Here is a 26826-nt window from a genome sequence, read left to right as displayed (position 1 = left end):
AATAGAACACATTAGTCTCAAAATTCTAGAATCACTGCAGAGGATTCTTTGATAGCAAAGCCTCTGGATGGCTAGTGACAGTTCTCATCAATGAAAAAGATATATATTTTTTTTAAATCCCACTAAGGATCATCGTGCTTTAAGAAAATTTTAATATTTTCAGTCTCTTAATCACTTAGGCTTCAACTCAGCAAAGCATGTACATGTATGCTTAAGTCCCATTGACTTCAAGGCTTAAAGTTAAGCATGTGCTTAAGTGCTTTGCTACAATAGGCCAGACTGACAACCCAAGACAGCCTAAACTACAGGCTCACCAGCTGCGTATCCATGTAGTCAGCTCACAATTTAGGACTGGAAGTTGTGTGTGTTTATTTAATTAAAAAGCAAGTCAGGTCACCTTCAAATATGTTTGGCATCATCATCATTCAACATAATATGCCATATTCTAGACTTGTGTTTTTTCCAGGCAATTATGATTAGACCTTCAGTTTTCCAGTAAAATAATTACATTTGGCAGGCATTTTTCAGCACTGGTTTTGAAGCCAAAACAAAACAAAATCAAATCAAACATTACTATACTTTTCTGTGAAATTTACATGCTCCATACCATAAATCAATTTTTTAACAAGTATTTTTTTTTCCAGTGGTTTTAACCCAGGACTAGTTTAACTTATTGTGAAAGCTACATGAAAAAATTTGTTAACCACTAGACCACATGATTCCTTTCATAAGAAAAGCAGTGAAGGAAGAGCTAAAGATCTACTACAAAAATATGCTGCAAAAACTATTATGTATTATTATGTATTCATGAGAAAAACTGCTCATAATAACTAGCAGTGAACATGGTTAGAAATAACCAGATATTCATCGAGGTCACAGAATGACTCCCATTGTCTTCCTTGGGAGAAGGATTGGTCCCCAAGAGATTCTTTCACACAAATCTGTGGACACAGTGGTGGGGAAGGTAAAGAGAAGGGACTCAGCTGCTTCCAGACCAGGAGCAGGACATCCTTAGTGATAAGAGAATGTGTTGCAGCTGCCTTCAACTTACAGCACTCACTTTTCTCTAACCCTCTCTACTGCCTCTCATACCTCCTCTCCACAACATGATGAAAGTTGCAGGGGGAGAGAAGAGAAGAAGGTGTAGGAATAAAGGCATCACTGTCCCCTCAGGCTGAAAGGGACAGGGTTGTGAGGGAGAGTGGGTCTCCCATCCCTATGCCATAATTACCTCTCTGGACCACAGAAATGTGAAAAAAGCTTTTCTGAACTCTTTGGCTTTCCTCCTAGAATGTATATACTCACTCCATTTTCACATGGATCCTATATATGCTTAGCTATCCAATGAAATAGTTATACTTTTTCAAACTATGGTGTAGATTTCTGAGAAGAATCAGTTTTGTTGTTGAAACCTAGGGCTCAGTCCTGCAAGCTTTACCAGATAATGAACGGACTTACTAATGTGAATACTCCCGTTTACTTCAATGAAACTACACTCTTTAGGAAGCCCAACAGCCAGAAGTGTTTGCAGGATTGGGCACCTATATTGCTTTTCAAAGGCAATATCCGTAGAATTTGTGCTTTACCCTGAATCTTCCTTCAGATGAAAGCAACAGAGGGTCTTGTGGCACCTTTAAGACTAACAGAAGTATTGGGAGCATAAGCTTTTGTGGGTAAGAACCTCACTCTGTTGCTTTTTACAGATTCAGACTAACACGGCTACCCCTCTGATACTTGACTTCCTTCAGATGACACTCTATGTATCAGTTTGTAGGTGTTTAGCAGATCGGTACCAGTCTCCTGTTGCAAGTTAGAACAGAAACATATCAAGTAGTGGTTTCAGTTTGTGAGTAGAATTTTGAAGGTTTGTAACCAGCTGAGCTTGAGCACACAATTCTGAGGCTTTGTAGTAAGTCTCTATGCTTTTTTGGCACACAAACCATGGGAGCACCATAGCCTATTATTCCCTAAATGATTTCTGAATTCTCAGGCTTCCACAACACAGGTACTCATGTTTTCATGGGGCTCTCCTGTGCTGGAAACAAACCAAAAAGGCTAACCACATTAGTGATGCTAATTCTCAAACACTGAATAGGCCTACAGCTGTCAGCTTACCTTGGCAGCATTACTAGGAAACTTCCTTTACATGGAGGGATTCCCTTATTGCACTCTCTTCCCATGAAAACAACGAGGTGTCTGGTGGCACCTTAAAAGCTAATAGATTTATTTGGGCATAAGCTTTCGTGGGTAAAAACTCCACTTCTTCAGATGCAAAAACCAACAGACAGACACCTTCACAACTGACTTTTTCCCTGCCCACATTTTCTTTTAGTGGAAATGTGAAGCCAGATTATAAAGCCATCCATTGTTTCAGTTCCCCAAGAGTCTCAACAGGCACTGATAATATGCAGCATCTTCCTCATCTGCCTTCTTTGGCCGACTCTCCCTTTAATGAACCCACACAGTATGGTGGTGGTGAGTGAACATATGCCCAAGTAGCTTAGTCACTTGAAGAATTTAAACTGGGTTTTCTCTGAGCACGAAGAGCCAGAGGATGCCCTTTGACCCATCTTTTAAGAACAAGCACTGTATCAACAGCAAATGATCTATTGCAGAAGGAGTTACAGACCGTGTTGAGTCAACGCTATGCTACGGTGTCGTGAAATAGAGCTGTGTTGGCTGCAATGCACACACAAGGAGGAAAGGCATTAGTATGTTGATGAATTAGGTAGCATATGATATAAAACCCATGCTGAGGCTTGTAAAATCAAGAAGGCAGTAATTCAATGCCATTTTCCCCCCAAATCCACATTTGGCTAACCTTTGTCCATATTTCTGTACACAGCTACATTTTTCCAGCAATACTGATTATAAAAAGTATGCAGAAAGACTGCTCCTTCAACCTGTGAAGTATCCAGAAAAATCTTTGTGGGGAAAGAGAGAGGAAGTTTTCATCTGAAGAAGTACATCTTGTATGAAATTATTCCTTCCATGAAACTTTTGGGAAGCTTTAATGATCCTGATCATCATCTTTTTTTTTTTTTTATACAATTCAATATTTTCACAATCTATTAAATCATTAGCCTAGACCATGCAATGCAGAATGGTTCCATAGAGCACATTTGCCACTGTTTTGTCCAGTCTTTTGTAATACTTATAAAACTTAAAGGGGTTGCCATCCTCCATTTCCTAGAGAAGTCTATTTAATAATTTCATTGTTCTCATCATGCCTATACAATTTGCAAACTCATCAGTCCTAGTACTCTTTCTACTCTAATGTATTATGGTTTATGGGCTCTGAAAACAGGTTCTAGACAGAAATCATAAACAGAGAGAATACTTAAGAAAGAAAAAGTATGTCAGTACTGGTTTCAGCCTCATTCACCTCTGACTTATTTTACAGCAAGCAATACTTCAGTCAGAGAAATGTTTCTTTTCTGTCATCACCCACCCACCACTTCTAAATTACAAACACTCTTCGGTTATTCCCATTCCTTGATTTTGTACCTGTCACTATCTTCTGGGGATGAAGGGTTGGAGTGAGGGGAAAAGGAAGATGGAGCCATTTCAGAATGCTTATTTCAGAAAGCAAAATATTTAACAGATGTACTAAAAGTCTGACCTTTAAATTTCAGATCAAGCAGCCATTAAACCTAAATACATCAAAAAGCAAAAGCTGAAGTTCTAACAACAACTGCTCCTAAGTTCTGCATTAATGACCCTGTCAATAGTCTTTGGTGAAATGAATGACAGAATGACACTAGACGGGGGGGGGAGGGGAGGCGGGAAATCAACAAGCTGTGTTTTTCCTCTTTAAATAAGACATGCAATGTGGAATTGGAACAGAAAAGGAGCAAACTTCAATTTGCCATAAACAATAGAGTTTAAAAAACTCTCCAAGTGCTACAATGAGAGTTTCAAAGCTACCTAAGGAACTTAGATGCCCAATTCCCATTAAAATTCATGGGAATTGGGCACACAATTCTCGTAAGTGGCTTTGAAGTCTCAGCCTATCTGATCAGATTTTTTCCATGTACAGATACAGAGTCAGGAGACAGATGGATACATCGTAATGGAGATGACTCACTGTTGAAACAACAAAATAAACTCTCATAAAATGCTATGTAGTGCTTAACGTTCTTTGGTTCCTTGTTCTGGTATCTTGCTAGACCTAGCAAATCCTAATCCCATATAAATTAAATAGCTATTTTCTTAGACAAGGAAATAAATCATAAAATGTTAAAGTACTTATGGTTTAACCAAAGTTTGCCCTTTCATTTGGTCTCAAGTCTCTGTCCCGCCCCCACCCCCACCCCTTCGCACCGATGCAGACAAACAAGAGAAACAGAAATGGATACCCACTAAAATGAGACAATTACTGCCACTAAAACACAACCAAAGAGACCTTCAGAAATTCAAATTACATGAGAAAGTGGGAGCGCACAGATGGAGATGTTGACATTACTATTATTCATTTCCACAGATCACCCCAGCCCCTACATAAAATGCTGTCTAACTAGATACAGGTTGCTAAGTTTAGAGTGGTTTTGAATTTTAAAATGCTCGGCAGCAGGCTTTCCACTGTTGCTTTGATTTCACTAAAAGCCAATTAGCACACTGAGAACCTCCACCGTCCTTTCTGTTTTTAAGTGAGCAAGAAGCAGATGTTTAGTACCCATTCCAAAAATAATGAGGCCAGTAGAGATAAAGACAAAGCCTTGTGCCCAGGATGGTCGTGATCGGACATGCACCTTGTCCATCTGCTTCTCTCACATGCTTTTGAAGTAGTTCATGTGCACACATTTTTGCTTTTGTTTTTTTCAAGATGCACCAGTAATCATTTCAATCCAATTTAATTTGCATATGAACCTGTTACTAACTCAAAATGATAAAAGCAGAAGATACCATGAGGTGTCAAAGTTCTCTATTTTCTTTTGGCATCCAGAAAAGTAGGGGTCAGAGTTAGTAGCCCTGACTGCCACTGATACTTCGGTGACTACTACTACTTGTGTGAATGGGCTGAATTCTTGGAAGGAGGATGTTGCATTTCTGATCTTTCTCTCAGATTGTTGGTTTAGGAGGTCAACCCACATGCAGGTTATCTCCTCAGTGAAAGAAAAGGATAATTCTAGAAAGGAAGCATGGTATTGTGATTAAGACACTACATTGGAACTCAGCAGACTTGCTTTCGATTTCTGGCTCTGACCATGTGATCTAGGGCAGGTCATTCGATCTTCATTTCCTGAACTGTAAAAAGGGGTTAAATACTTCTACTTTTTTTTCCTTCCACCCTTTGCCTCATTTATTTTGATTGAAAGCTATTCAAGCATTTGTAGCAAGAGGCGTGAGGAAGGGCAGAGGAAATCTGGCTGCTGGTCCCGAAAACTCTTGTAGATGCTTTCAATTAGTTTCATTTTTATTTAAAGCCAAGGTATATCTTTGTGCAACAGCATCATGAGTAAAAGTGACACAGCTTTGTAAATAATAGCTGCAAAACGAACTACAGCAGCAGTCAGTAGAGGATGTGCCAAATATTTACTGACGTCTCAACGGGAATACAGGCTAAAAAATTGACACTTGTGTATCCATGGGTAAGCACCTAAATTAAGGTGGCCTGATATTCATGGGAGTGGAAAGATGGTGGTATACCAAGTATCGGGGGTAGCCATGTTAGTCTGTATCTACAAAAACAACAAGGAGTCTGGTGGTATACCACTCATTTTTATATGATTGTATTATTGTTTACATATTGCATATCCATACTGAAGATACATGTGACGCTGTCTTTTTGTATGTTGATAAAAATTACTGTATATTTCCATTACAATTTCCCAAATATGGTCATTGTTAAAATATAACTTTCCTCTGTGTGAATTTTTATCACCTCAACATATCTTATATTTGTATTTATCTTTTATTATGTATTTTTTTCTACAATCATCACAAAAATCAACACAAAGATTTAATTCAAATCCCCAAAGTCAGTTTCCTTAACTTATGGAACATGGAGTCAATATGAAACTATCCGGAAAGTGCATATAAAACTGCAGATTCATTACAAATCTACAATTTTATTCAAGCACTATAGTAATGCCAACTCAGACACACATGAGCATAAGGGACAGAACCTAAAACCTTCAGCTCCAAAACATGACTCTGTCACATAAGCTGAAAGGGAAGCTGCAGGGGCTGTGGTAGTATTAAAACTTAGTGAAAGCCATAAGAGGGTGACATTCACGTACAATAAGCAGGTGTGTAATTGTTCTATCCAGTAGAAGGCAATGATAAACATGCTCACTCCAGTCCATTTCAGCAGGATTAGCTGGTTTCCCATATTACCAGCCGTTTATGTTTAAAAGGCTTGAAATTTATACTGTACAGTACTGTGATGATAAGGAGGGAAGAATAAAGTATCCTTTTGGCATGAAAATGAAACTTGGGCAGGCCGGGGGGGAGTGGAAGCACCTGTCTGCATTTTATGGGGAAGGGTGGAGGGGCAGGAAATCTGAAAAAAGTTATTTGCAATCTTCAGAAAATAATGTATAATTTTACACTTATTTTACACTTAGTTTTTACTGTAGATTTTATTTTTAGACTGTTTTAAGCATGAGGAAAAGTTACAAACTTTCCAAATAAATAAATAAATGTTGAATAAAACGAAGTGTTAAATGTATAAACATGACAATGACATTTCACTCTAGCAAGCATTCATGTGCCATGTTAGCTGAATACTAACATCCAAGGAGCAGACAAACATACACAGCCCAGGATTCATTTTAAAAGGGATATAGTCAACATCTTGAGGACTAAAATTTGCCTGTCCTTTTGAGACTGCAAGTATATAAACACACCCTTCGCATTCATGAAACTGGCACACTGAAAAATACCATAAGAAGTTTTAAAAGAGAGGCAAAACCTATGCAGCATTCTAGAATATATATATATATATATAAAAAAACAGAGAAAATAATAATACTTCACACTTTCTCCTGTAGATCTCAAAGCATGTTACTGGGACCAATCTTTTTTCATTAATGACCTTGGCACAAAAAGGGAGAGTGTGCTAATAAAACCTGCAGATGACACAAAGTTGGGAGGTCCATACAAAGGAGGACCAGAATATCATACAAGAAGATTTGGGTAACCTTAAGAACAGGAGTAACAGAAATGGGATGAAATCTAATAATGCAAGGTCATGCATTTAGGGACTAACAACAAGAATTTTTGCTCTAAGCTGGGGATGTATCAGTGGAAGCAACACAGAAGGAGCAAGACCTGGGCACATTGGTAAATCTCAGAATGACTATGAACCGCCAAGGTGATGCAGTCAAGAAAAAAGGCTAATGCAATTCTAGGACGCATCAGGAGAGGTATTTCCAGTAGAAATAGGGAAGTGTTATAACCATTATAAAAGGCACTGGTGAGACCTCATCTGGAATACTGTGTGCAATTCTGGTCTCCCATGTTTAAGGAAGATGAATTCAAATTGGAATAGGTAGAAAGAACAGCTACTAGGATGATCAGAGGAATGGAGACTCTACCCTATGAGAGGAGAGTTAAGGAGCTTGGCTTGTTTAGTCTAACAAAACAAAAGGATAAGGAGAGAGATGATTGCTCTCTATAAAAACATCAGATGGATAACCACCAGGAAGGGAGAGAAGTTATTTAAATTAAGGGCCAAGGTTGGCACAAAACAAATGGATATATATTGGCCATCAATAAGTTAAGGCTTGAAATTAGACAAAGGTTACTAACCCTCAGAGGAGTTAACACCCTTCCACGGGAAGTAGTAGAAGCAAAAAACCTAACTTAAAACTTGTTTTAAGACTGAGCTTGATAAGTTTTTGGAAGGGGGTAGTATGATGAGATTGCCTACAATGGCATATGGCCCATCCACAACTGCTATGAGCAAATATCTCCAACTGTCACAGATGAGACACTAGAGGGGGAGGGCTCTGAGTTATTATAGAGAATTCTTTCCCAGCTGTCTGACGAGTGGGTTTCATCCACATGCTCAGGATCTAACTGACTGCCACATTTGGGGCTGGAAAAGAATCTTCCCCAGGTCAGATTGGCAGAGCCCTGAAGGGAGGGGGGCAGGACAGGCTGCTTTCCTCTGTTGATCACTTGCTGCTTTGAACTAGAGTAAATGGTGGATTTTCTGCAATTTGAAGTCCTCAAATCAACTTCAGTAACTCAGCCAGAGGTTATGGGCCTACTACAGGAGTGGGTAGGTGAGGTTCTGTGGCCTTCAATGTGCAGGAGGTCAGTCTAGACCAGTGGTTCCCAAACTTGTTCTGCCGCTTGTGCAGGGAAAGCCGATGGGAGCTGCTGGAAGCGGTGCGGGCCGAGGGACGTACTGGCCGCCGCTTCCAGCAGCTCCCATCGGCCTGGAGCAGCGAACCGCGGCCAGTGGGAGCCGCGATCGGCCGAACCTGCGGACACGGCAGGTAAACAAACCGGCCCGGCCCGCCAGGGGCTTTCCCTGCACAAGCGGCGGAACAAGTTTGGGAACCACTGGTCTAGATGATAGTCCCTTTTGGCCTTAAAGACTGCAAGTCTACGAGGTGGATATGCATTATTAATGCCATTTCACAGACTGGGAAATCAAGTGCAGAGAAGTTAAGTGACACAGCATGTCAATGGTAGAGCTGGGAATACCACCTGGGTCTCTTGACTCCCAATTCTGTGTTGTTCTCTGCTGGGAAGGAAAACTATTTTTTTAAAGATGCAATTTTTAACCTGCCAGTGCCCTTATTTTCCTTTATCAATATTATTTATTACTCCATTAGCACACCTGGCAATGGACAGACAAATGGATAAATGAAGAGAAGACCCCATCTCAAAGAGTTTGCGGTCTGAGGTCCTCATCCTTTAATTTGTTCCATGAAGGCAGATCCTGTGCCCACTGGTCTCCCAGTGCCTTGTATAATGGTAATAATACTTCCCTAGCTCTACTGGAAATACCTCGCCTGATGCATCCTAGGATTGTATTGGCCTTTTTCTCAATCGCATCACATTGACTTTAATGGGTGCCCAACCATGCAGAACAACTTGCAGATTATTGGGCTAAGGGCTTTGCTCATGTGAGTATTGCTATTTTAATCAATGGTCCTACTTGCATGAGTATGGCAATTAGGATTTGGCCTTAAATTAGACAACAGAGAACATCAAGGCAGCATGGACCTAGTGGGGCTGCGAATCAGAAGACCTGGGTTCTATTCCCAGCTCAGCCATTGATCTACTTTGAGACCTTGGCATCTCTGCGCCTCTCTCCCCCCACACACTCTTTGTTTGTGTTGTCTATTTAGATTGTAAACTCTTTAGAACAGGAATTGTTTCTTACTAGGCACTGGTAGAGTGCCTAACACAATGGAGTTCTGATCTCTGTTGGGGTTTCCATGCACTACTGTAATATAATTAATAATACAGAGAGGGATTGGGGCCGAGAATCCAGGGAAAGTAATGGGAAGGCCAAGGGATAACAAGTCTCATCATATGGAAAGTTATGCATTCTGAGCCATAAGGAAGATAATCTAAGAAGGTTTTTATATGTAACAAACATTCTTAGTTTAATATTCAGCATGGTGTGCCATATGGATATATCGAAAAAAACTGTTTTCTTGCATTTTGTTGCACTTTAGATTTAACAGTGCTTTTAAAATTACACTCTCAAGTTCACAGATCCAAAATGTTACACCTTTTTTCCTCTTGCATTGGCTACTTCTGTATGTATATTTCACACAGACACATATACCCCTTTCAAAAAAAAATTCCTAAGTGCTTCGACAAGGTACCGAGCCCTATTACAGCAGGCACAGTGCCTTGCCTGCACCACAGCTGCCTGGCCTGCAAGACAGCTCCTGTTCTTTGGTGCCCTGACAGTATTTCAGATACTGCTCCAGTCAAATGTGCCAAGACAGTCTGCAAGTTACCAATACTGCTAACATACACATCGATAACTTTACTCACAAGTAGCTCCACTGAAATCATGACAGTAAAGTTACTCACATGTAAAGTGTTCACAGGATCAGGTCTGAAGGTATTATATCACATTCATCACTGTTGTATCACCTGCAGGCCTTCTTTCACACAGCCCCCTAAGCATAGTTCAACATTTCTAAGCTGATCCACAAAGCCCCTACCTGCTCTACATTTAAGTCCCTCTTAAAGACTCATTTCTGCCAAACTGCTTGTAGTGTATAAAGTTGACTTGTATTTGCATCGCATACAATTTGCCTCTTGTTCCTGTTCCACTCCTCCTAACCCCATCTACTTGCCTGTCTTTAGATTGCAACCTTCTTGGAGCAGGAAACCATCTTCCATGAGCATTTGGAAAGTGTCTACCCACACATAGCAAGCAGGCACTATGGTAAAATAACAATAATCTGAGCATCTAAGGGAAGAATACCAGACAGAAGAAGAGAGAGAAAACAAATGCTGGGGAACAAATGAAGAATGAAGACAAGAGAACAGAGAGGAAACACAGTTCCAGCATGATATAAATGGAATATTAATGTTTCAGAGACTTGAAAAGTAGACAGAACAAGAATCAATAGGATAACATGTTGAACAAAAACACTGCAGTTCACAGTTGAAACATTTACAATCTTTTAAATTGTGATTCTTAACCTATAGGGATTGTGGAAAACCTCTGTCCTACACTGAGTTTTCTATTTTCCTTCTCTTCTTCCTGGTTCGAAGTCAATCATATTGCCCATTAATTGGGTATGAGATCTGCCCTCTGGGCAGATTGCTACTTTGATGCTCTCTTTTGGAAAGAAAAAAAAAGGGCAAAGGCCAGTGGATAGCCCTAATATAATTAGTATTATTAGTAGAATTTATATAGCACCAAAAATATACTAGGTGCTTTACAGACAGAGTAAAACAAGTTCCTCACCCAGAGAGCTCCAGGAAAAGAAGGAAGCATTTTATCTTTATTATTTTAAATATCTGCCTTTCCTCCCCCACCTTTAAATTAATTCTTAACTAAGTCTTGTGATATCCATGTAAGCCACACCTGTCTGCCAATATACAAACCTCATCCTTTCATTTTTGTTATAAGTATTTTCTAGATTTGTTTTTTGACACCACATTTTCTCTTTAGACCTCACCTATTCGTTCACCACCTCATAGCACCCCTTACCTATCAACTGTTTAACACTTTACTGTTGACCGACAGCTAACCCGATACCTTCCCTTGTTCTCATTTAATAAGCTCACAACCAGCTACACCCACCCTCTGCCTTACTGTACACTGCAACCTGCCTCTCAAATCCCTTTGCACACTGCCAACCCCTGGGGCTAGTTTGGTAGAGATGTTTGGCTGTAGCTGCTCCATCATCAATCCTTGCTCAAGGATGGAGGAATAGTTAGCTGTTCTGGTCCACATGATAGTGCTGGGAGAATGCCTCTCAGGAGGCCTGATGCCCACAACGTTTTGTTCTGCTGAGCACCCTGCTGGCTTACCATCCCCAACCACTGCTCTGAAACCCTTCTCCCATGGGGCAGCAGGGAAACGTATCAACTCCCTCCCTCGCTAATCCAAATGGTGTGGGCTCCTGCCCATACTGTGGAATGAGGTAGGGGTATGACAGCAGGTCTGGAGCCATTATGTCAGGTGCCACAACCCACATGGGAGCGAGCATATGAACACCTACTCCACCTAAACAGCATGCCCACAAGACTATGGGGAAGTATTTTTGGTAAAGAAACATATTTTCCCCCTTCTAAGATATTGTTATAGTACAGGGTTTTTTTTAAAAAGGCTTTTAAAGCTATGGTAAATCCCTCAAGTACCCCTTTTAATATACAATTAGGGTTACTCAAAATTATTGTTTTTCCAAATTGCCTTTAAACATAAGGATGTCAAATCCCAGGCCTACTAATCTCAATGACAAAGCTCCCATTGACTTCAGCAGCACCAGAATCTGGCTCCAAGGTATCCATTCAAGCACAGGAACACAGAAGGTAGAACCAAATTTGCACTGATAATTACATAGTTTGTTTACATAAAACTAGATTAACATGCCCATAATACTGTATCCAAGACAAATTAACAGGAATTTGCTTGTTTGTGGTTATTAACAATAAAAACCTGCGATCAATCAGCTTTGTCTTCACCAGGCCATGACAGGGACAGAGTGGCTGTGAGCAACATTATTAGTAAGCTCCACAAGACACACTGGGTCCTGGGGCTGCATTTTAGGTATTTATACTTACTACACTGTGACCACACAAACACATAAATTATTCAGCGAAATAGGTTACGGTTGGGGGGGGAAGGGGAGGAGTCATAGAACATTCTTCCAAAATTTGGACCCATTTTAAATGAAAGCAGATTTGCAGTTGCAGCAGAATTATGCTGCCAGGGTTTACTCTGACAAAGGAGTTTAGAAAGCCTTGACATCATCACTGTAAAAAACCCAGGCAGCTTAGGTTAAGATGGGGGTCCAGAACTGGACAGAAAACTAAATTAATACTATCCTTCAATTAAAAATTGCTTTCTTCTCAGAACTTCTTTCAACAAGCTAGATGCTGTAAAATTACTACTAAGTAGAGCTGGCCAAAAAATGAAAAACTCATTCTATGGAAAATTCTGAAGTTTTTCTCCCCAAAAAGTTTCTAAATTGGCCTGTTTTTCAAAAAAAAAAAAAGTCCAAAATATTTTAGCATTTTTGTCATGAACATCTAAAACATTATCAAAACTGTGATAGGCTCTTTATTCAAAACCCAATTTTGGTAAAACAAACTTTTTCACTTATCAAAACACTGGTTTTGGGGTGACAGAAAAATTTCTATATACATTTACATTCTATTCTATTAAATAGAATTATATTCAAAGAGTCTATATTTTTTGCAAAAATTTTTAAAAGGCCATTTTCCAATTTTCCATTCAAAAATTTTCAACTAGGTGAACTGCTAGAGACCATTCTAGATTTGCTCTTCTATGTTCACCAACCAGTCTCACTGCTCTGTAAAAGTTATTTTTAAACGGATGACCAGAACAATGTTTTTACAGTAGAATGATTTTTACAATATCTTTCTTATTGTTTTCCAAAAGATTTCTCCTATATTTGTAAGTATCATGTTTTCCTTCTATTATTTCCCTCCCTACTATATGCTTCTAGGCTATTTCAGTCTTTTCCTCATTTCCTTTTCCTTTTTTGCTTGCTCTTCCTCCTCTACTTTCTCCTCCCTTCCCCTCCAAATTCACTTTGTAAAATTGTATTCCTCCTTAGTATTTCTCGTACAGATCTAACACAATGTCAGTTAGTGTACAGGATAAACAACAGAAGGACTGTTAAAGATAGCTGCATGCAGCATAACTGGAGATTACGTAACAGTAAGTAAGGGAAGAGACGGAAAATGCAGAACCCTAGACGGCCGCCATATTCCTTTTTTACCTCCAACTTTGACCTACTTCATCTTTGCTGAGCACCTCACCAGTCAAAAATACTGAACTTATTGGCCAACCGCCAGGAGTGTCTAAATTTCTGTCAGTAACCTGGCATGTGAACTGAAGGAGCCCTAACACTTTATACTACTTCCAGGGTGAAGGTAATTCCCCTTCTCTATTTTCCATCCACTCTTACTTCGCACTCATTTAGAGGCACAAAATCAGTGGCACATCCTTATGAGGCACAAAGGCCCACATGCCCCTTCCAGAAACTACTGCACTTTTTTCCTTGACTATAGTCCCCCAGAGAGAATGAAAGAAGCATCCACTCCCATCCCAGCTCTGTTTGCAGCTTTAAGATATGTTATCGACACCCATTATAACTTCTAGCCTTTGACTCTGTTGGCACCAAGCAGCATACTCACACCCACTTTAACCAACTACCCTCAGGCTTTTCAAGCAGTACAAAACTTTCTTTAGGCAACTTCATGAGAGTCTAGTGGTGGCAGAGGGGAGAAAGAGGAAGAACTGAGAGATTACAGAGCAAGTGGGGGAAAGGATAAGCAGCTGCACAGGCTAAAAAGCGAATAGGTTGGCAATCAACTCTAAGAGAATTAGTAAACTGAAACATAAGCAGGGCAGAGTAATTCATCAGGTAGAACCATCAAAAAAAACCCAAATCTTTCAGGTCTTCTGTGTTCTATCCTAAGGCTTTTTAGTCCTCAGTGTGTTCATAGTGCACTACTGAAACCAAAACAGAACTGGTCTTACGATGCCAGAAATCCCTAGCCTGGTAATGACTAGCCTGGTCCTCCTCCTTACAAAACATTCTTCTGTCTCCCAAGCAGCTACTTTGATAGTCTCGTATTCCTCCCCTGGTGAACCTGATTTGCCTGCCTGCAATCTCCAGCCCTGTCTTACCCTCCCCTAAGCTTTAGTGCATGGGAGAGGAACTATCCTGGAGCTAATCCTTTTTTTGTAAGTGACCATATTGTGTGTCTCCCTCTTCTCGCAGGCACCTCGCCCCCCCCCCCCCCCCCACCAACCCCGCCCCCCTCTATTTCTGCTCCATTTAGATTAAGGAATAAATATGGGGACACAAATATATCCTTTTGTGCACAAATATATCACTATTCTAGGCCAGTCTTAACAGCAGCTCCGGGTGGGGGGTTATTCTGCACTACAACCCCACTCTCATAATTCCCATCAACACTATTGTAATGGGAATTCTACAGCAACAAAGGGATAAATGATTCTCCTCTATCACAGCAGTGACTGGCATAATTGAAAATGGTGGTACAATGGAAGGAAAACTGCACCTGTTAGGGCCCCAATTTTGTAAACATACATATGCTTAATTTTAAGCACATTGTTATTCCAGGGGGAATTCTGCACCACTGCACATGCTCAGAATTTATGTCCCCCACAGATTTCTTTGCTTCCCCGCAGAAAAATGATTTTCTGACAGGGAAGCAAAGGGAAGCCACAAGAGTGGTCATGCAACATTCCCCTTCTCCCCCCCCCCCAGCAGTATATTTTGGGTGCCCAAGGCAGCTGGCAGAGAGGTAAATCACTGTGGGGCAGGGGCTGGGACAGGGGAAGACCCAGCTGGTGGCTCCTACTCTGCACCGGCTCAGCTGCTAGTCCCAGCTGGGTTTGGGAGGATGGGACTTCCTCTTCCCCTACACAGCATCTAGGGCCAGGTCAGACTCACCACCAGATTTCTCCCGAGGCTGCAGGAAGATCTGCAAATTCCACCCCTCCCCCACTTCCTGCACCCATTGCCCCTCAGCTGCAGGGGGAGGGATCACTATACAGGGAGATGCTCCCCCATCCGCCCAACCCCCGTGCATCCAGACCCCCTCATACCCATACCTTCCCACCGAGCCTCCCCCCTCCCAGCATCCAGAACTCCCCCTTCCAAGCCCCACTCCCCTGCACCTGGACCACCCTGACGAGTCACTCGCAGCCAGCTCCCCACCCCACCGAGCTCCAACCAACTGCACCCCACTCCACCAGCATCAGGACCCCTCCCACTGAACCCTCCATACCCAGACCCACCTGCCAAGCTCTACCCCACCACACACACAGACACCCCACCCCCTTGCTGAGCTCCAACCACCTTCACCTGGACCCCCATGCAGAGTCCCATTACCGTTGCACCCAGAACACCCCCCCCCCCAACAAACCCTTGTGCATCCAGATCCCCTCGCACCTGGATTCGCCACTGAGCTGCCCGCACCCAGATTGCCCCACACAGAACCCTCTCAACCCACACCTGGATCCCCCCTCCATACTTGGATCCTGCTGGGCTGAGCCTGCCTGCCCACACCTGGCACAGAGGGGCAGGACCCTGGGGTGTTTCTGGGGCAAACCCAGTCCTTGCACTATCTCAGGGTTGGGTGCAGCCTCACTGCTGAGTCCATGTCCCAGGGGGAGCTGCAGAGTGATCTCCCACCTCTGTGCAGCCAGTGGCTTGTGCTCCCCAATGCCATGCTGGAGTCTCCACATTTATTTGACAAATAAAATTTGCAGAATTTTTAATTTTTTGGCACAAAATACCCTCAGGAGTAGCACATGTGTTTGCAGGGTCAAGACAGACTGCTAATTCCCATTTGTGCCCTATAATATACCTACACCTTTTTACAGAGAGAGGAGATAACACATTTGTACAACAAATATCTGCCATTCTCCAATTAACCTTCAATAATCATGGGGAGCCCAGAGTTCCTTCTCCCTAGCCTCCATGCTGAACAAATAGACTGTAATCAATCATTTCTCTAGATTATCAACCTATGAATTTATTGTCTCCCAAAATGATCCAAGGCTACGTTAGATACTAAGGGCCAAATCCTACAGACCTTGCTAAGGCAAAACGCCCACTGACTCAACAAGAGCTTTGTGCCTTGGCCTGGACAAAGGACTGAGGATCCTCTCTTATAGCCTTTCATGAACCACCTGGTTTGAGGTCAAGGCACACAGGAGTGAGCCGGGCTATTCACCTGTTTACTCCCTTCATAGAGCAGGTGGGTGAGGAGTCATCCAGGAGGGGCAGAGAATGGGCAAAGCCTTAGTTCCACTCCTTTAGCTACATTGGTCAGAGCAGATGAGCCAGCATGGCATAGGTAATAATTTACTGCTACTACAGACCAGGAGTAAATTACTAGCTCCCAGAAGCAAAGAGGAAATTGGAGGAGTGTCTCTGAATCATCATGCCTCCTGTTGTTATTCCTGTGTGGTACAGTGCACGTTCTATTTCTTGCCCAGAGCTGTGCCTAAGATCCACAATAAGGTCTGAGCCAAATCCTACAGTTGCATTCATGGCTGAAATATTTTATTTACTCTGAATAAGAGCTTGTGTATGTTCCTGAACTATGCTAAGTGTAACTGTCCTTTGAATTATCTGATTAACTGATGAGTCTATTTAACTACAAGAGTTACATAGCCTATGCAATGTTTTCTGACTTCTACAGAAGCTAGTGATTTGCAGCTAGTAGAATCACTGTGCACCGACACCCACTCTTAATGGACCACAACACACATTATGTCAATTAATAATTGGAAAGCATTGTTACCTGTGTTACCTTAAACTCAAGATCCTTTACAAATAGTAGAAATTTAACATCACAAGCCACCTCTTGAGAAACTATGAACCTCATCAATTGTTGTAAGGAGTGAGTCCACAATACTCCCAACAGTTACCCATAAGCAAAGTGAAATAATATTGATAACTAGCCGCATTCTACGGAATAAGGCTAGGCAAGATGTAAACCTTGGAAAGTCAACCTCACCCTGGACCACTGCTGAACAGGCAGTTTCCTGCTTTGTGAAACCATCCACAGAATAAGATGTGCAGCCCACTTCCCCAGTCATCTGCCCTTCAACTTTTTAATCACACCAGCAACAAATATCTAAGCCTGTCTGCCCTGGTGCCAAACTTGACTCACCCACTCCCTGTACCTAGTGACAAGCTCCTAGTCTCCCAACCCCCTTTATAGTTACAACTTCCTTTCTTCCCACTAGCCACATACACACACAAGTGCGTAGCCTATATGTTCTATCTAGATATTTAAATTAACCTGGGGTCTCTGAGCACCTGTTGAGGATCAGCAGGGGCACAGAGCCTATATCAAGACTAACAAGGAGTCCGGTGGCACCTTAAAGACTTACAGATTGCCACCGGACTCCTTGTTGTTTTTGTGGATACAGACTACCACGGCTACCCTCTGATACTTGACACTATATCAAGACTGGGTTTGGAACCATAATTGAGAACTTCCTTACATTTAAGTGATGAAGGCTGGGATTTCCAAAGGGGCTTAGGAAAGCTAGGTGACCAAATTCCATTGCAAGTCAATTGAGATTGGGGGCTTAATTCCCTGAGGCAATTTTGAAAACCCCAGCCTAAATTCACAGATGTGCATGCAAGTGAATTTAACTTCACAGGAGAGGAATACATTCTCAACCTTAATCGTGCATTAAAGTTCTTGCTGTTTTTAAACTTGAGGAATATTACCCTCTATGGGCAGCACACACCCTTGTGACAGTGTTTTGAGTCTGTAAAATGTTACCCTTACAGGAAGTACACACCAAGGTCAGCTTTTGTCATTGAGAAAAAAAATAATAATCTACCCATCAGTCATGCGTCAGTCTTCACTGCTCTGTGACACTGACCGAGTATGACTGTTTGCATTAGTTGCGAGAGATTCACTCCCTGTTGCTGACATCTTCACCCAGTGCTGTACCATGGTCCTCTGCTAGAGCAAGCTGTTCCAGAACACTCAGACTGGCTGTTTCGCTTTTAAAAGCTTTCTGAGGATATTTCTGCAGACTGAAACGTAACGATTTGAGGCAGGAATCTGCAGCCTCCAGGATGGGATGGGGGAATAGGGAAGGACTATCACGAACATCATTCCAAGTAAACCACTTTAATTAGGGTAAGAAAGGAAAACTCCCCAAACATCAATTTGAGGATTACTTAGTTTATCCCCTAAAGAATTTGAAACACAAAGAGAAAGATGGGAAGCACCCAAAAATCAGGAAGAGCTTTTCATCTTGAAGATCTCTCTCTTTCGACACAACTGAGACAGAGGGGATGCAGTTTGAGCTATTAGGTTTTTGAATACTGGAAAAACAATGCTTTTGAACTACTTGTTCATTGGGAGATTTTCAGGTTGGTTTCAGTAGCACTAGAGTCAACTTTGATTTATAGGTACCCACACCCAGAGGCTATGCAATAAACTAAAAATATATGTTGTAAGAAACAGGCAACATGCACAGTTAGATACCAGAGTGGAAACAAAGCCTGAAGGAAAAATATAATGCAGCTAATACAAAAAAACCCCTAAAACTAAGACAAGTCCTGAGCCTACCACTAAAGAATACATCTTAATGTACTTTCATGATAATTGAGGGGATGAGTATACCATAGCTTCATGCCTGAACAAGGAAGGCCCTGCACTTCATCTTCTCAACATGATCTCTTTTGGAAGATTCAGTAACTCCAATCTGCCATTTGAGACTGCCACAAAAATAAAGAATCACATAAGAGAAAGCTGGTGCCAGCTGCTATTATGGATGCCAGACTCTGACGAATCTCCAATATCCACCAGACCTCAGCTACTGAGTTGTGCCCATCTACCAAGAGCAGTGTCAATGGAGAAAAAAGAACACCGCCCTCAAGAATAGCACCGAGAGCTCTCCTGAGCCATTTGATTCCACTCAATAGCACAACACAAACTAAGGGTCGCTGTCCATTCCTACTTCACAGGACTCCATGGAATTGAAGATGTCCACTAAGTGAAGGAGATACACCCAAATCTACTTTCAACATAAGACTGAGCCATGGCAAACTTTGCTGGCACATCAATGCTGCACAGCACCTGTATTTACACTAACAGGCAGGTGAACACCAGATCCTACTGGGGTATCATCAGAAAGGAGAAGAAGCCTAGCTTGTTCCCCTAATGGATATCAAGGATGGAGTGGCTGTTCAGCAAACCCCCAGGACATTTACATTCGTCTTATTTTACGCAAATTTCGCTCATCTGCATTTTCTCCATTACTTTTGTAGGTAGAGGTATCCAAAAAGTCAGTATCTGATATTTAGAACTTTTTCTAGCTGTTCATAGCAGTTAAAAGAAATTCTTATTATAGAAGAGTGAACTATGACAGGCCCAAATCCCCACTGGCTACACATCAAAGTTCACATACCATCTAGAAGCACTGCAATCACTGCAAAGGCTGCTGCTCCCATGAGAAAGGCAGGAAGGATGCTCTGTTCTTTCCTCTATCTCTTCTTTGCTAAAACAATCTCACTACCCAGTGTCCTTAATTGTGCATACCCCCCAAATCCTGATTAGTGAGCAAGTCTAAAATTCAGAGGCCTGTTTGCCAAACATGCATCACTACTAAGAACTCAAAAATTGTTTTCATTTTATTGAAAGGGACTTGGAAGGAGGCCGGGGTAGAAACCCAAGAACGAAAGTCCACGAGATAAAGCTCTCCCCACTGATGTTCAGTGCACAAATCTGGAAAATGTGGGTAAATTTTCCCATTTATTTATACAGCATAAGTTGTCCAGAATATTTTTATATTCTGATGCATAGTTGGAATATAGTTATGCTTCATTTACTGGAATCGAGTGAATGAGGCTATGGTATTTATGTCATGTTTACAGATATGTTAAAGGGCTAAAATGCTGGTTAGTACCAAAGTGGTTCTGGCTCCTAACACATTCTTTTGTTAAATAGCCCACTTGTATGTACAAATCCTGCAGCATTTTGCCCATTAAATATATACTTCATAAACCTCAGCGCTTTACACCTCAATCCTGGAATTTTTTATTACTTCTTGTAATTGGTGGAATAAATGATAGGCGGCAGCCAAACCTAAGACTGCTCACAGTAAGCTTACACAGAGGTCCTGATGTCTTCTATGCTCTCTGAGGACTTTTTCAAATATATTATTTGTTTTGCAGGAGAACCTGGAGTCCCCCACCAAGAACAGGGCCCCATTGTGCTAGGTACTGTACAGAACACATAGTAGGAGATAATCCCTGCCACAAAGAGCTTACAATTGAAACAGACAAGGGAGACAAGGGTGGGAGGAGAAACAGAGGCACAGAGGGGTGCAGTGACTTGTCTAAGGTCACATAGCAGATCAGTCGCCAAAATGGGATTAGAACCCACATCTCCTTACTTCTACTCCATTGCCCCATCCACTGGACCATGCTGCCTCCTCATCAGGCCATCAATATTCAGGTGAAACTATTTTGTAGCATCTTATCTTTATTCCAGAATTACTTTTCCTTAAGGGTATGTCTACACTACGGGATTAATCCGAATTTAGATAATTCGAATTTGGGAAACAGGTTGTATAAATTCGATTGTGCGCGGCCACACTAAGCACATTAATTCGGTTTTTAACCACATTAATTCGGTGGTGTGCGGCCACACTACCCCATTAATTTAACCACATTAATTCGGTGGTGTGCGGCCACACTAACCCTAATTCGAATTAACAAAATCGATTTTGGCGCTACTCCGCTCGTCGAGGTGGAGTACAGAAATCGATTTTAAGTGCCCTTTAATTCGAATTAACTGGCTCTGTAGTGTGGACGGGTGAAGGGTTAATTCGGATTAACGCAGCTAAATCCGAATTAAAGTCGTAGTGTAGACCAGGCCTAAGAAGAACTACACTATGCACACATGAGATAACAGATGCTGTTGGACTATTATTCTGTTTTACTGGAATCCATTAGATTTTAACCATGTTTATGTATCACTGTTTCATCTAGCATCATTAATTAAGCTTCCCTACTTTAATAACAAAGTAGAATATGCTTGCCCAAGCCTGGAAAATGCCTCTCACTTTAAATGTAATTTTAAGGAATTGCCACACACATTTGGGAAGCAGCAGTACTTTAAAGCACAGTCATTAAGAAGTTTTGGGAGAAGGGGCGTTAAGTCATGCTATACAACTACTGCAGTTGCCACCAATTCCGAAGTCTAATTTAAACAATCTCGGTCACCCAAGTGACCACTAAGACTCGCACAGTACTCCTCGATCATCGACAGGGAAACCTCTTCAGTGGAAATTCTTCAAACCACAATTCCAAGGAATTGTTTTCAGAGGAATGTGGAATGTAAAATGAAACTTGGTAAGATACACATCTTCTCAGTATGATTTGAACATTAAGTTGAAACCTAAGCCAAAGAATAATTTCAGGCACCATGCTGTTGGTTTTATTTGAAGGATGCTCTCCTTATTTGATTCTCTGGTTCTTAACACAAAGCTCCTTAATGCAACTTTTCAATTCCATTCCCCACCCTCCTCAGACATACATCCCTCAAGATGTTACACCAGATATCTTACTAAAACGTACCTTGGGAGAAACTTCAAACAAAAACTGGTCAAGTCCCTCTTTGGTATACAGCAGTTCTTGCGTACTCTGGTTTTGGGTAAAAACCTACTGAAATCTATGTACAGGAGAAATATGTTGCTACAGAAAACTCATTCCTTTATTTTTAGCATTTGTATCTTTTCACTGAATAAAATAAGCCATGTATAATGCCTATAATTGAGTGTATCTTTGGTATTTGATTGTAAGTGTAGAGAAGAAAATACTGTAGTACAAGTACTGTATATCAAAGTGACTAAGTTAGCTTTTTTACGTAAACGCTAAGGCTTGTAATTTTCTGTCCGAGATATATCACTAAGTATTGTACTACCGATCATATTACTGCTCTGTACAGAGATAAGAGGGAAAGTATTCTCCCAGCCCTCAGATACCACAGTGACAGGCACTTAAACTAGAAAGACAGAGTTTTGTACAGCAGATGAGGTTGTACCACATATTTTTAAGACAGCAAAACAAGAAAAATACTATGTTAGTATAATACAGTTGACACAGATCCACACCTGCAAGAAAATTTGCTTTTAAAATTATAACTGTATTACAGGGCTTTGGTATTGCACTACACATTGTCCCCTCTCAGAGGGCCCTACATCACGGGACAATATCCCCTAACCCAGACAGTCCTCATCTATATTGCAATCTATTTATAAAGGGCACCTGGTACACCACATAACCTTAACTGCACACATGACAACACAATAATGCTATAATATATTTGCATGAATATTGTGGAACTCATTTATGTAGGACCACACATGCTGCATAGATGAGACACAACCAGAGAAGAATAAGGGTTCAGCCTTGTTTGGGTGCATAGTTGCTTTGGTGGGTTTATGTCCAAAACTTAATGCTGTTCCATTAATTTATGATAAAGGATGTTCAGGGGCATGGAGACAGTGACAACATGGGCTCTATTCTACCTCCACCAAAGTCAATGGCCAAATTCCCATTAACTTCAATGGGAGCAGACTGGGCCCCATGTCAAGATGAAAATCAAAATGAAACTATAACTTGCATTGGCAACAATAAAATCATCCCATTCTCACTGAAAAAGAAATGACACCATCACATAGGATAATAAGAGTTCTTGCATTCTTAGATTATAAGATCTTTGGAACAAGGACTATGTTTACCTTTAAATTTGTACAGCACCTAACACAACAGGGCCCCCAAACCCAACTGGATGTTACTTAGCATCTAGAAGCCACAGTCATGGATCATGACTCCACTGTGCTAGACACTGTACAAACACAGGGGGAAAAAAGACATTCATTGCACCAAACTACTGTAATGCCCATAAGATAATTCATACTAAATAATAATTATAGCTCCCCTCTTTTCCATTACTAAGAAACTTGAACTTAATGTACCACCTTCCAGGCCTTTCACAATTCTGTTCTTCCCTTCTTATCAATTCCCAAACTCTGCTCCACCAATAATGCCAGGTTTGACTGTCTACTTCTCCCACAGCCATCTTCACATCTTCTTTCACCCTGCTCCCAGGCATGGACCTTCCTCCCTGAACTGATCCATAAGACCACTCCTTTAAATAGCTCCTCCAACGACACTTCTTCTGTGACAACTACAAGAAATTGGCCAATTCATAATGTTGAGGGGTTGCCAAGTACAGCTGATGTATATTAATTTTAAACAAAACCACACCTTTGATTGTATGTTGCTTGTCTTCTTAGGCCCTGATCCTGCACTGTGATCAGTATGTGCCCACATGGAGCCCCACTCAAGTCAATCAGACTCCACACAATTTCAGGGATCTGCTCACATGCAATAGCTTACATGGTTAGGGCCTTTGGAGCAGGCACTAACTCTACCTGTGAGCATGGACGGTACCAACACATTGTTGGTGCTACTGGAATACATATAATCAGTAATACTACAGAATGATAAAGGCATAAAAGTTTGTTCTAAATATGATCTTGAATATGCAACAATGTCCTTTTAAACATGTTTTTGTAAAGTATTTTCAACAATAAAGTACAGCACACACCTCAACTGTATTAATATTAATTCTAATCTATTGTGTTATACTGAATTTGTTTACCTAAAGTTGAACAATCATGTCAACCTCTGTTAGTGTGATTGCATAACAAACTACATTAGACTTGAACAACTAAGCTACTCTCTCTCCAGGAAAGATATATAGAAGTTGCTCACTTTTAGTAACACTATTCTTTTAAATTCAGTATGCAACACATAATGATATTACGCAGAACAAAAGCAAAATTTTAGCACAAGGTAAATGCTTTCATAATTATGTACTGTACAAAACATGACACGGTGTGCAGATGCTGTGTAATAACCTCACACCCAGTGTACACTGTAAGGCACAACATAAAGCAGAATGTTTTCAACCACTGAACATTATTGCATAATAAAAGCACATCCTGTTGTATCTTGTTCCAACTATACAACAAGGATTTTCAAAATAAATGATTGCACATATAAAAACAAAAACCATAATTTACACATCATGTCAGCTAAAAATGTATCATTCATGTGTTTGACATCACAGGTGTAAATTACAGCTTTATACCAATGCAAAATTCCTTTGGCTTTCCCACCCCAGAATGAGCATGACTGCCATTTCTGACACTTTTCATCCATGTCTGTGCCTTTTGGAAATAAACAGACACAGTAAATACCTCCCAAGATATACTCTATGTTTAAATGCTGTTCAATCAATGGCAGAGCAGTGAAAAGGTTTTTTTAATATCATAATGAAGTATTAATTAAAATAAACACCAAAACCAAACGCAACAAACATAATTTGGGGTCCCCTAACATAAGAAAGTGCAATAGCAAGGCTATAGTGCTCTGGGCTTCTAGTTACCCCTAGTTCACCAGTCCACATCTAGGTCAATAGAAGCCAAGAGTCATTACTAGGGGCCTATACAAAAACAGCTGTTTGCCTCAGTCTAGTTTCTAATGCACAAACATTCACATAACAAAAGTCATCATCATGACTGACACCCTTACTGGCAGCCTCAGCAGAGAAGCAAAGGACTGGACAGACATAAGCAAACTACCCTCTAACCCAGTGGTTTACAACATATTTACCATTGTGGGCCACATATTCAGCGCTCTATGTGTTATGTGGGCTACATCTACATAATATATTTACTACCTGTATGGCCCGGAGGATGTCACATGGGCCGCAGCTGTATGCTGTTTTGGCCACAAGCAGCCCACGAGTTGAGAACTACTGCTCTAACCTGTAGAGGTGATCCGTTTAAGTATTGTTGGGGCTCCAAAGGAAAGGTGGCCAACTCTAGCTCTGCCCCAGGCAAACTGGCAAATATCCACTCCTACCAGCCTGCAGTCACCCTTGTAGATAGTTACTGATTATTCTGCTGCCCCTAATATTTTGTTGCCCCCAAGGGAACTGCCTTCTCTGCCTCTATAGCAGAACCAACTCTATGGGGGGAATAAAGGGGAGGCTGCATTACTTCTGTCCATGTTGACTCCCCCTCTACAAATCAACAGAAAACTGTCTCCAGAATCGTTAGCCAGCGCTAAACTGACCATTGCAATGTATATTAGGAGTCTGACATCACATCAGGGTAAGCACAGTCTGACATCTACAGTTAAGTCAGTGATGGTGTAAGTGCTGGCTGCGTTACAGCCGTTGGATGTTGCAATGCATTTTCTGTTAAACACTAAAAATTATATTTTTTAAAAAAAATCGTTATGGAGGGCCTCTCCCTGGACATCCATTCCTTATGAGGATAAGAAATCTCCAGCCAATTATTTATACTGTCTAACTCGTGTGATCTGAGAACAATCCACAGAACATTAGTGTCTTACTTTAGATATTAATGTCCATTTCAGCTACACATGCTATGGTCAGCTCCTTTAAGAATGGGTTGTAAAGCAATCTAGGTTAAAAACGGACACAAAACCAGCTAAATGCAGAGGAGAGGAACACCCAAACCCCTGAATCCTCTCTCTGGAGCAGGGGCACTTTGCAAACTGCAGAGGAGGAATGAAATCTGTTCCAGCCAGCCTACCTAGCAGGGATATGAATAATACATGGAGGGAAGAGGAATCTCAGAGGCACAGGAATGAGCACATAATAGGTCAGCCTTTGGGGGGAGGATAAGGCAAAGGGGGATCCCCCAGCTCCTACACCCACAGGCGGCTGCAGGGAGCGGAATCGCCCTGGAAACTCGGCTTGGGGGAGGTGGGCGGGTTCCACCGCTTCAGCTCGCAAAGGGCAGCGGCAAATGCGATGGCCAGGCCTCCGAGGGGCTGCGGGAGGCGGCGGAGGCAGCATCTCTGCCCCCTTCCCCAGCAGCTCGGCACCCGGCGGCCGCTCCAGCGCCTCCCCGCTCCCCACCGTGCAGGCCTCCCCACCAGGCCCCCGGGGGAGGCTCCGCCGCAACTAGCTCCCGACGCAGGGAAGCGGGGAGACGGGGCAACACTCACCTCAGGGGCCGCCGAGCCCCTCCGCCTCCTGCCGGGTCGGCTGGGGCAGGTCCCCCAGTCCCAGGGCGGCGGGAGGGCCGGGCCGGGCGACGAGCAGCTACAACTCCGTGAGACGGCTCCGTGGGGCGCTCCCGGCGGCGGCAGCGGAGCGGCCTCTCCGGGTAGCAGGGGGAGGGACCGAGCGGGGAAGGGGAGGGACAGAGAGGGCGCGCTCCGCCCGGTCAGGCAGGGGCGGGGAGAGAGAGGGAATTAAGAGACAGGGATGGAGGGAGAGGGAAGGGGCAGGAAGAGGCCTGGCTGAAGGAGGGGGGGGGAGAGCGAAACGGGGGGAAATGTGCTGTCCCCGCCCTTCTTCTCTTGCTTGCTGCCCCTCTGCCTCCTTCCCTCTCCCTGGCTCCCTCCTTTCCCGCCCAATATCTCCTTGTGCCCCCGACCCTGGCTGTGCCCTGGGGCAGCACTAGGGGAAATGGGATGAACTTAGGAACAAAGGCAGAGAACGCTCCAGAAGAACGTCCCGACGAGGCTGTGGCATGATCTCCCAAGGGAAATGGAAGGAACCCCAGTG

General features: G+C 42.2%; 1 protein-coding gene across 2 annotated transcripts in view; it reads right to left on the bottom strand.

Moving 5' to 3' along the window:
• Positions 1-26414, bottom strand: part of LOC113407422 (uncharacterized protein C1orf21) — a 191388-nt gene extending 164974 nt beyond the window's left edge. For both annotated transcript variants that reach the window (XM_026655923.1, XM_026655922.1), the window contains exon 1: positions 26262-26414. The gene's annotated coding sequence lies outside the window, so the exon portion shown is untranslated. The remainder of the gene's footprint in view (positions 1-26261) is intronic.
• Positions 26415-26826: the final 412 nt, after the last annotated feature.

This window comes from Terrapene carolina, unplaced genomic scaffold (genome assembly GCF_002925995.2).
Source record: "Terrapene carolina triunguis isolate 2854851 unplaced genomic scaffold, T_m_triunguis-2.0 Scaffold211, whole genome shotgun sequence".
Lineage (NCBI taxonomy): Eukaryota > Metazoa > Chordata > Testudines > Emydidae > Terrapene > Terrapene triunguis.
This window is presented reverse-complemented; position numbering and strand designations above follow the sequence as displayed.